The 12,500-nt window shown below is 36.5% G+C and overlaps 1 protein-coding gene across 1 annotated transcript in view; it reads left to right on the top strand.

Annotated features, from left to right (window-relative positions):
- Window positions 1-1,638: 1,638 nt before the first annotated feature.
- The window catches only part of LOC137976364 (histamine H2 receptor-like), a 30,210-nt gene continuing 19,348 nt past the window's right edge, over window positions 1,639-12,500 (top strand). Inside the window, exon 1 of the mRNA XM_068823703.1 lies at window positions 1,639-1,757. The gene's annotated coding sequence lies outside the window, so the exon portion shown is untranslated. The remainder of the gene's footprint in view (window positions 1,758-12,500) is intronic.

Below are 12,500 nucleotides of genomic sequence, written 5' to 3'. Positions count from 1 at the left end.
TTATTTCCCCTCTGTATAACTCATGCACATCCTTCAAAATTTGTCTAGGCAAAGAGGGGCCGTGGTATCTCCGAAATAACAACTGTGCGAGATAGCGTGGAGATTTAAAGCGTTTTCTTTTTCGTACCTCTCAGTTTAGTAGTCCTTCCATAATCTAATGTTCTCACCAAACGTCCTTTTCAAAAAGGTATTTTGAAAGTTTATTACAAAGTGCGACAACTTGTTTTATACAAAGTGACGACAGCTTAATTTATTAACAAAGTGCGACAACTTGTTATTATCAAAGTGCGACAGTGTATTACAAAGTGCGACAGTTTTATTACAAAGTGCGATCAGGTTTTACAAAGTGCGACAGAACAAACCTTCACCCACTTTTTCCGTCATATTGCTTTTGGGTTCATGTTCTTGTTGTTTTTTTCTGGCTCCACAGCTATTATGCTGGGGTCCCATGGCTCCGATTCCGAGAATGCTTATGATTTTTTTTTTAGGCTTTTTTGTTTTTTTACATCCGACCAGACCGACTCCGATATCAGGAAACGCTTTCGAAACGCCGAAACGGAGAAAAAAAAGGGGATGGCCTTTTCCGCAAATTGTGTTCTAAGTGTGGTATGTGCTTGTATCTCGTAAAATTGGAATTCGATCCCTTGAAGACTCGAATAGAAATTTGGCTCGCAATTTCCTGTGCGACTAGACTTTACTATACACCGTGTTGTGGTAAATCAGACAACAACATATGACAACAACACGAACTAGCAAGCAAAAGAACGTTGCATGAGCTGCGTGAAAGACGATCATCGGGGGAACTGGTGATTCTGTTTTGTTTTTTTTTTATCAACGCATTGAATATTACGATAGGGACTGCTGTAGCGTCTGGCAGTCAGCGTGTATTCCATAGAACTCTCAATTTTAGCGGCTTTTTTTAATTTCGGAAATTCTCTTAAGGACGGTGCCTACTATTGTTATTGCGCATGACGTTATGCGCATCTCCAGATACTCGGATTTCCTATCGCCGATGCTTTACTAATACAGAGATCATTTATTGCGCTGTTTAAAACTATCCCGGAGAAAGTGAGATCGTAGGTCTGTAGTAACGTAACTCGTTGGTATCCAAAAGAGAATTGGGGGTAACCATGCATTTTTTGAGCGATACTCAAGTTTTCCCATTTGAGAAAGAACGCCATACATTGCTTTGTATTTTTAAAGCTTTTTACCAATATTATTCATGAATTATCTTTGAAAAATGCGTGGTTAGCCCCCAATTGTTTTCTTTTTTGGATTTCATAACACTTGTTAAGATCTACATTTCCTGCATAATAAATAAACTCGGTGCAAAAATATCTTTAATTAGTAGGCACCGTCCCTTAATTTCGAACAACACACTTCGATTTTCGGAAATGGACAAAAAACCAAAGTACGATTTTAAGAAAAACTAAAATGCCCCCTTAAGAGCTTTCATAGCTTCCGTATTTTCCTCAATTTTTTGGACTAATTGCCACCATAAAATGACAGTCATTCGAGAATGACGACAAAATGAAACAAAATTTTGGACGCACTTTAGATGTGAATTTAGTGTGACATTTGTGTGTCACCGTTGAGAATCGGCAAATCAACGAGGGACGTGATCACGTCCAGCAAAGTGTTCGGCAGCTGCTGTCCGCTCAGGAAGTTATGCTTTCTTTTCTTTTTTTTTTTTTTGTCCTAATCGCGTAATCGGCTTCTCGAGAGATCAGAAACCTCTATGTAAGCCTGCGAAAAAGGTAAGCACCAATTCACTTCTCAGTTTTTAGAATCTTTCTGTGAGCTTATTTTTTAACGTATCTTTCGCCATAATTTATCCTGGTGCTTCTGATATTCTACTTTGCATTCAACCTGGACGAAATCATCTCAATTAGTTTTCCTACATCTCTTTTCAACTTAGCGATCGAATTTTTAGATATACCTACAATACTCGTCAAAAATCTTGAAACACTTGTCTCTGTTTCCCCTTCCCAATGTTGATTTTGGGCCACGGTATCACAGTGGTCTCAGTGCTTCAAAACACGCGTGGCTCAACATTGGGGAGGGAGAAGGCACATTTCAGTGGGGAAAACTGAGTGAAGTAGAAATCTTAGGATTTTTCCAGAAAATTCGAGACAAACGGTGTCTGTTTTCAACGATTTGTGACGAGTATTGTATTTACTCTGAAGAGAGGAAAGAATAACAGTTTCTGTTCAAGAAGAATTTTTCGATCATGATGGGATATACCTGCTTGGTTCGCGCACAGATGAGAAAAGAGAAATGTAGGATGTCGGATTATTGCTCAGTTATATATTTGAAAAAATAAAAGGAAAAGATAAAAATAAGGGAATTTAAAGCAATGTGTTACACATAAAGGCAGTAATTAAGACATGCGGGAAAATGTGAGGTCGCTGATGAAACTTCACTTTCTGAAGACATATATTCCAACTTTTGAAAAGAAGAAACAATATTCATTTAAGCTAATTAGATTTTCTCAGCGCGATAAATAAGGGCATGTCTGTTGCTAAATGTTGTTGATGACAGGGAGACTCAGATGATGAAGATGGTGGCGGGTCTTCCATCTCTTCCATCAAATACCGAGAAAGCAGAAGTCAGTCTCCCTGTATGGAAAAATGTTTTCCCACAAGATGACTAATTCAATTACGACTGATCTTATGTAAATATCGCCGAGTTTGTTGACATTTTTTAATCTTTTTGCTATGGTGTTACACGATTCACCATGGTGTTGGAAAATTCTTTCTTTTTTTTTAGGAACCAAAAACAAAAGCTAAGACATCTACAAGTGTTTTAAGTGATAGAACAGATCACGGAACATGCACCTTAGGGATAATTTTCTTGATTAAGCTATTCAATAAGGCTATTTGTAGGGCTTCACCATGGTGAACCCTTAGTTCTTAAAGTCTATGGTAGTATAATTACTTTACTTTAGAACACAGTGGTGAATCGTTGAGTTTCAGCGCTAAGAAGGTCGACAGGTCGTTACAACAAATGATCTCTTTTAATAATGTAATTTTCTACAAAGTGAGCTTATTTGTGTAAATAGAACTGTTCAGATTATAGCAAAAGAAGGAAAAAGGTTCCGTGTTCCTTTGACACCATTGTGTAGTTATTTGAGATAAGGACTAAAAGGCAATGTACTTCACTATTCCCTCTGAGAACTCCAAGAGAAATCATGGCACAATGAATAGCGAATCAATTTCATAAAATGACCGGAAAAAATCATTCTGCTATGTAACAATCGCTAAACGTCGTCTTGATGGCCATCGGAGCAATTTCCACCCCGAAATATGCAACACCACCTCTCCCCCTCATTTTTGGCGAACAGTGCGATAGTTATTATTGTCTCTGAAAGTTTACATTTTACGAGAAGAAATCTCACGCAGTTATCCGCAGAATCGGAATAGTGGTATTTCTTTAATATAGGCTTATTTCTAATCACCCATATCAATTCGTTTCGGCATAGAGCGTATTAAAGTGTTCACAGTCTCAACAGATATAGAGTAAATTTTTTAAATGTATTGATAACACGATTCTTTAAACTGTTGAAATGTTTCTCGGCGTAGTTTTTGTTGCACTGCTGCTTGTCTTTTTAAACATCCTACTCACCATGGGAAACACATTTTCAATGACCGCCATATCCGGGAGATCTTGGACACAGTTTGATTATTAGGTACTGTTTGTGCGTTGCATCGCAGCCCGTGCTAATGCCGAATTTGGAGAAAGGTGCAGATATTGTCATTAGAAGATAGAACTCATCTATAGCTACCTTCTATTTTAGAGTTTTTTTTTAAAAAGACTGAGGGCATGTCTCTAAGTCTAGAAATCTATGGCTAAAAGGTTCAAGAACCTCTAAAATCAGTACGCGATGTAGAATGCTAGAACGGAAGAGGGCTTCTAAAATCTCTAAAAGTTCTAAAGTTCTAGAATATCTATGGTCCATGTTGCGAGTCTAAAATTTCTAAAGCTCTAAAATGTGTAAGGTCTTTGAGGGGTTCTAAAATCTCTAAAATCTCTAAAATCTCTAAAGTTCTAGAATATCAAACGATCCCTTTGGGGCTTCTAAAATGTCTAAAAGTTCTAAAGTTCTAGAATATCCATGGTCCATGTTGTATTGAAATTGTAATCAACCGAGGCCACTAAATTCGGGTTTGATATTGATCCTCATAATGTTGTGAAATATAATTGTGGTTTCTGGTAGTAAACTACACACTAAATGCTGATGCCAAAAAAATGTTCTCTTCAATGTTGCCATTCAAGCTGTTGCTTGGAAAAAGCTACAAGGCATACTTAGACGTAAAACAAAACTTGAAACGCAATTTTGTTCAAAAGTGAATTCAGCATATGAAAGTGTTCAAAGTTATTTACCTTAGCCGAGTTGCGAGTTCTTATTTTTCCATGATTAATTTCAGAGTTCAAACACTGTTAGCCTACACTAGCTAACTCGTATTGCTCTTCAGTGATAGAAAGAACGCAGAGTAGTTTTTTCCGAATGTCTCCCAAATCTTGGAGGCTGTTTCGTTGAAAGTAAGTGACTGACTGCCTTTGCACGTTCCGAGGTTTCTTTCTTCTTTACACGATCTTGGTAAAAAGTGTAGTTAACCGAACCGTAAAAATGAAAGCTAAAATTTTAAAAGAGTGCTTAGGCCTAATCACTGAAACGAGCGCTTAGGCTTAATCAGTAAACGAGTGCTATATTCATCACAGTATCTCGTAAAAAGTGTGATTAACCGAACCGTAACATGAAAGCTCAATTTTGAATGAAAGAACGAGACTAGTTAGGCTTCATCAGTAAATGAGTCCTATATTCCTCACACGATCTCGGTAAAAAGTGTAGTTAACCGAACCGTAAAATAAAAGCTAAAATCCTAATCACAGAAACGAGCGCTTAGGCTTAATCAGTAAACGAGTGCTATTTCTTCACACGATCTCGATAAAAATGTGTAGTTAACCGAACCGTAAAATGAAAGCTAAAATTTTAAAAGAGTGCTTAGCCTAATCACTGAAACGAGCGCTTAGGCTTAATCAGTAAACGAGTGCTATATTCATCACAGTATCTCGTAAAGAGTGTGATTAACCGAACCGTAACATGAAAGCTCAAATTTGAATGAAAAGAACAGACTAGTTAGAAGAGCTAGGGATCGTTTGATATTCTAGACTTTAGAGATTTTAGAGATTTTAGAACCCCCAAAAGACCTTACATATTGTACAGCTTTAGAAAATCTTAGACTCACAACATGGGACCATGGATATTCTAGAACTGTAGAACGTTTAGAGATTTTTTAGAAGCCCCAAAGGGATCGCTTGATATTATCACGTCAACTATAGCTATCTTCTATTTTAGAGTTATTTTAAAAAGACTGAGGGGCTTTGGGTCTTCTAAAATCTCTAAACGTTCTACAGTTCTGGAATATCCATGGTCCATGTTTGTGAGTCTAAGATTTCTAAAGCTCTAGAATATGTAAGGTCTTTTGGGGGATCTAAAATCTCTAAATCTCTAAAGTTCTAAAATATCAAACGATCCCTACCTCTTCTAAAAAGAACAGTTCTAGAATGCTATACAAGTTTTCTAATGTCAAGACCTGCACCTTTATGCGAATTTTGAGAGGGATCCCCATCTTGTAAAAACGTTCGGCTACATCCTTTGTCAGCAGCTGCGAATAGGCGATCAAAATGGTTGTCTATAAACGCAGCGAAATCACCACCATTCATTTTCTCGTAGGGTTCCCAGCAGATAACTTCAGTGTGAAGTAGAAATCTTAGGATTTTTCCAAAAAACTCGAGAGAAACGGTGTCTGTTTCAACGATTTGTGACCAGTATTGTAGCTTCTAGACCATAATTTGTATACAAATCCTATCAGGGTGAATAACGGACAAAGATTCCGGAGTTATAAAGTTATTCCACACCAAATTACGTCGTTCACTGTGTTGGTCAAGCGACTGACAAATGTGTTTTTCGGAAATTTCATAAGTGGATTGCATAACTAAAATACTGTTTCCATTCCTCTAAGAAAATTTCAAATCTTCTCGAGGGCTTCGCTGTAAGCCTGTGGCTTTACAAACTCTGGTGGACTGCAAAATGACAAAAGCTGTAAGAGGAATGATATCATCTTAGGGTAAACATATCAGACTTGTGAATTTACGTTAAATTAAAGTTGACTGAACACAGTTTTTAAGCATTTATACCTCCATTTCTGCCATATTTATGCAGTTTTTGACAGGAAGCTCAAACTAGATCTGATAAAAATATAGTGCTCCCACGAAAATTTATTTTTTTGAAAAGTCAATGTGCTTTGCAGGCTGTTAGCATGATAACGCATCTAAAATAAAACAAGAGGCTCTAAGTAGCCTATACTCATGCGCTGCCAGGTTATTTGTACTTTTGTTGACAGTTTAATAATAATAATAATAATAATAATAATATATGGAAAGAACTCAAGTGACGCCATCGCTACTGTGTGCATGTGATGGATGAAGAACCTTCGCTGATCCACAGCATCAGGAACTTCTTATGCAACACCCAAGGACAGAGAAAAATCTCTGACTCGGGTGGGAATCGAACCCACGACCTCCGGACTAGATCACCGTTGCTCTACCGACTGAGCTACAAGGCCAGACGGGAGCAGGCCGTGGGAGTTTGAGGACAAATCGGCTCGGCCCAAGCCAAGTACTAAGTGCCAGTGCGTGTTGTCCTAAGTAGCGTATGTATGTATATATGGGAAGAACTCAAGTGAGGCCTCACTTGAGTTCTTTCCATATATACATACATACCCTACTTAGGACAACACGCACTTGCAAATAATAATAATGATAATAATAATAATAATAATAATAATAATAACTTTATTGTACACCACAAAACAAGGTATATAGGTGTTACAAGAATCTATTTGAGAGAAGTTGCTCTTTATCGTGTGAGTTCATTGACCTATACTTTTCATCTTTATTTGAAAGAGTCTGTTTTTTTATTTTTCGATGTGTCCATAGACCTGTACTTTTCAAAACAATTTGAAGGAAGTTCTTATTTTTTCTCTGGGTCCATTGGGCTGTAAATTTCTCTCCTCTTTCTTCCAGTTTGCTGCAATTTTCTGAAGTAGATTTATGCTTTCTTAGTATAGTACTGTTATCATCATATGAGATTTTATATGTTACATCTTCATCTGTTTAAGAGTACTCCTTGATTTAAATTAACATACCTTTTAGTTACTCCTTTAAAATTCCTAATAGTTTTAAATATACAATTTTATCCCTATTTTGAAGCTTTTTAATGACTCTCTATTTTATATAGATACAGTATTAAAATATAGGCTAGATTAAAATATGTTTCAAAATGATTAGAGTTCTCTGCAATTTGAAAATACCTTTAAAAATTCTTTCCAAGTTGAAATAGTTCTAAGTAGGCTATTTTATCCATGTTTTGAAGCCTTATGATGGCTGTCCATTTTAAATAGGTATTAAATAGGCTATTAAATTATGTTTTAAAATGATTCGAGTATATACTCAGCAATTCGAAAATACCTTTAAATTATTCTTTCCAATTTGAAATAGTTATAAATAGACTACTTTATCCCTATTTTGAAGCTTTATGATAGCTGTCCATTTTAAATAGGTATTAAATATGTTATTAAAATTTGTTTGAAAATGATTTGAGTATACTCAGCAATTTGAAAATACCTTTCAATACTCCTTTCAAGTTCAAACTAGTTTTAAATAGACTGTTTTATTCCTATTTACGAGATTTATGAATGCCATACGTTTGAAATAGATTTCAACTACACTATTTAATTACTATTTTTGTAAAGAATATTTCACAACCACTTTTTAAATCGTCACCTGTTTCGTAGTTGCCTTAAAATTAGTATTTAAATAGCATATTTTAAACTATTTTGAAACATGTGTGGTGTATAAATAGATTGCAAATACCTATTTGGAACCTATTATTCTGAGAAATAGATTATAAATAGCTGAACTCATCCTATCAGTGGTCATTAACTAGTGTTTAACTTCTATTTAACTACATTTTAAATACATGGCACTATTTTTCAATTTTCGCAAAATAGGATTAAAATAGAGTATGATGACCTTAAATTAGTGTGCAAATAGTTAAAATAGCATTCAAACATATTCAAACCAGGTTGAAAATAAGGTTGGTTTGGTAAGGGTATTATTTGTTTCCTTTCTATATTTGATAGTTCACATAAACATCTAGGAAATGCAACCTCATACTTTGTTTCAAAACAATTAAATTTAAAAATACTTTTGTTACATTTTTTCGTTCAGAACCATTGTAATCAAAAACGTGGTAACTCATCTTTTGCTTTGCGTGCCACTGGAAAACTCAATTAATGCAGGAGCTAGAAATTCACATCAAAAAGCCTGTGCTGCTTTCCTTATTATCCAAAATGGCAGTTTTAAGCTGTTGTTTACTGGGAACCACATTACAAGATAAATTTCCTTGACATCTTGCTCTATGACTAACTTTTGCGTGGCCAGCGGCCTATGTCTAAACATCATTTAAGTGCCCCTAGGGTCTAAAATTTTGGTTTTGAACATATAATGAATGAACAATGCTTCCACTGTTGCTTTACATTTTAATAATGTTAACACATTTTAATCTCTTAAGTAACAGATGTTTGTGCACATATATTCTGAAAATGTTGTACCAAATTCATTAATGAATCTATTCCAATTGAAGTACATGTTGCAAATGGGTCCCATACCTAATAAATCTCTGCCATGAGAATCAAAAATTTTACACCTCCCATTAGGCAGACAGTACTGCTACCGTATAAAGTTCAACTGTTAAAATATATGCATGATAATTATCTATGAGCAAAGAATTAAAGGCAGCTGACATTGACATAACATAAGGAAAGTCTGCAATTAGAGGAAGTGTACTATTTAGCAAACCACTATAGCTATCACTGTATGTCAACTGATAGTTAATGTAGCTTAAGTTATAATCATAACAGGCAAATCTGTGAAAATAGGAGTCCCTGTTTGCATGATTGTGAAAAAGCTGAATACATATTATTCCCAATGTTTATAATTTGAAGTCAGCTGAAGAGGTTATTGGATTTCTGAAATTTTAAACAAGTGCCGACAGAGACATTGCCACACGTTGTGTGCCTGCATTGGCTGTACCAAATACTTCAACATTACCTTGACTGTATGGTGCGGCAATAGTTTTAGTTGGATCAACAATTCCTGGGCCTCAGTTGTTTGTACGTCATTTGAGAGTCGAATTAACTCAGGAATGTAAAAGGGATACAAATAGATCTTTGCAAGGCCACAGATAATTGATTTGTTATATTTCATAAATGTGAACCAAACTTTTCAATATTGGCAAATAAATGGCCTCTGAGTAAAACAAAAGTAAGACAGAAAACCAGAATTTCCCCTTGAAGCATCGCCTAAATTCCTTTGCTACCAAATAAACAGAATGCATATCAACGACTAGTCTGTATTGTTGAAACAATTTCCCATTTTGACTTCGTCACATGCCCATACTGACATTAACAGTACTTCTAAGAACAGCTCAGGTTGCTAAAAGTCGGATCAGTTTTTCTCAGGTATTCTCAGTTTCTCCCAAAGCTTCTCTAAGGTTCTCAAAGATCACTAGGAGATGACCGGCTTGTTGATGGAGATCAGTTTGCCTGACCTTTATGTCGATCCCCGCTCTCGTGCAAAGTGCTAATTTGTAAAAAAAAATTAGAAAAAATATATAATTTTGTCTTTAATGTCAACAACTTACCTTTGGCTCTACAATCGAAAAAGATTTATTCTAACAGCTCGATCCGTATGACCGCGACTACAATAACAAAGTTCTAATGGATGGACAGGTGCAGTCAAGATGTGATGATTCGGGCGCGACCACGGTCAGTGTGAAATGCAGACTGCAGGCCTAAAACAATATTTAGGCCTAATTGTTAGCATTTCTAATGGGTTTGGGGTTTTTTCAACAGTTACGTTATAACCTCAGTCTGCATTTTACCCCCGGTCTGCAGTCTGCAGTCTGCATTTTACACTGACCGGCGCGACCATGCACATCGAAGGGAAAATGACACATCTTTAAAAAAGTCCTTCTTCTCGTGTTGATTCGCGTCCGAAAAAACACGCTTCGCTCGCCCAAACATTTTCACCTGGGATTCTCGTGAGGTGGAATTGTGGCAAGTTTACTTAAGGGCTGGAAACATGAGAGGGATGATTGATTTCTTCCAACACGCACTGTTTATTTTGTCATGCAAAATGGACTGATATTCCAAGCATACATACATTTTAAGACTCTAATACTTATTTTCAAGTCTTTCTATTAATTTTTCTGACTCAACAATACATTTTTCAGCAGCTATGAAGTTTTTTTGAATGATCCCCAACCCCCCGCCCCACGTAAAGTTACAGTCATGTTGTAAATGTATGCAAGCATAAATTTCCATGCACTAATGTGACACGGAAAACAAGAAAAGGAGGGAATTTTATACCTCATGCGCTTAGCTGCGCATGAGTAACAAGACGTAAAGGATGCTTCTTCCTCATTTACGCAAAATAGACCTTATTCACGGTAGCCGCCATGTTGGATTTGCCTTTATCATGCAAATTAGCTACACATTTCTGAGGGGGCAAACAACACAAGTTCGAGAGGTTATATCGAACATCTTAGCCACACATATGATTTGTTTCACGTTCACTGAATGTTTATCACCTAAGTAGTAAAATAGAATGCTTGCACAAGTTACTTCGATGTTTTTTTTAGTGAAAAATTAGCAGATAACGAAGTAGAAAGTCAAAATGTCGGAGGCAATCAAAAGATATAAAATTATAATAAAAGGTAATGAATTCTAAATTCTAAAATGTACTTTTAGCAATGTTAATTCAATATTTCGACGAACCGATTTTCCGCAATTTGCCTTTATTCCATTGCTTGCCCCCCGAGCATAACACATGGCTAATTTGCATGACAATTTAAAAACCAACATGGCGGCTATCGTGAATAAGGGCTATTCACTCATTAGTTTTTTTTTTGCAGTATTTTTGCATATGATTTGTTTCACGTTCACTGAATGTTTATCACCTAGGTAGTAAAATAGAATGCTTACACAAGTTACTTCGATGTTTTTTTTTAGTGAAAAATGAGCAGGTAACGAAGTAGAAAGTCAAAATGTCGGAGGCAATCAAAAGATATAAAATTAAAATAAAAGGCAATGAATTCTAAATTCTAAAATGTACTTTTAGCAATGTCAATTCAATATTTCGACGAGCCGATTTTCCGCAATTTGCCTTTATTCCATTGTTTGCCCCCCGAGCATAACACATGGCTAATTTGCATGACGATTTAAAAACCAACATGGCGGCTATCGTGAATAAGGGCTATTCACTTAATAAGTGTTTTTTTAACACGATAACTTCCAGAAAAATCTAATGATGCGTTTGCGAGAAATTTGGTAAAACAGCCAGCAGCTGTTGGTCTCAAATACGCATGCGCAGCATTTTACTGGGTTTCTCTGAAACATTCTAAAACGTAAAGCCGCGGCGCCGGTGATGCGATTTTTTTCAGATTTTGTCGCGTCGCCTGCGCGCCGGGGTGGCTACACTTGTGACAAATTTTGGCGACAAATTGAAGGCCGCGCGAATCGCATACTTCAAGAGACCTGGGCATTATATACAGACATTTCTAATTTAATAGTCTAGCTTTAGTCGCGTCGCAAGCGCGGGCAAAAAGTTGCAGGGTGGCTACACGGGCAACTGTCTCTACGATTTTGTCGCGAAAGTTTCAACTCTGAGAACTTTTTTCTTGCGATTTTTCACCTGTCGCGTCGCCAGTTCAAGGGTGGCTACACGTGTGATTTTCATCTCGCGCTGGCGACGCGAATCGCATCACCCGCGCGAGCAAAAACATTTCCAAGACCATCGCAAGAATGAAAAAAAAAAAAACAAGTTTTCACAATATTCGCCATATTTGTTTTGATTTCAAAAAATCTTCGCCGCCCTTTAATGAATCTGACCACAGACCGTGGAGAGACTGTGTTCAGCCACCTGAAGCATTTGAATTAAACATTCAAACTAGATTAGCTTTCTAGTTATTTCCAATCGAGGGCTGCAACGTTTTATTTTGATGGATGAATTTTAGTACATTCGATGTAGTGGACCTTTTACAAAATGGAATCTAGAATGAGATTGAAAGTTTTTCGTCTATTTTCTTTGTTGATGTCGGCTATATTTTTGGTTCTCTGAACATTTTAAGGTAGGTTCTTTATATTTTCATCGTTAAATTTTCGATCTATATCGCGTTCATAAGAACGTCAGATTTGATGTGAAGTATATATCGTCTTTCCCCGAGGGACTGGAGATGTTGCTTGATCCTAATCTCGTACCCAGATCTCCCACGGTCATACGGATTTCCAGTGACATCTGGGGTAGTGAGTGCAATCTGGGTACGAGATTAGCTTTATCCTTCCAAAAGGCAAACCAGCTACGCGTTTTTACAA

The sequence above is a fragment of the Montipora foliosa genome, chromosome 11, assembly GCF_036669935.1.
Source record: "Montipora foliosa isolate CH-2021 chromosome 11, ASM3666993v2, whole genome shotgun sequence".
In the NCBI taxonomy this organism is placed as follows: Eukaryota; Metazoa; Cnidaria; class Anthozoa; order Scleractinia; family Acroporidae; genus Montipora; species Montipora foliosa.
This window is presented reverse-complemented; position numbering and strand designations above follow the sequence as displayed.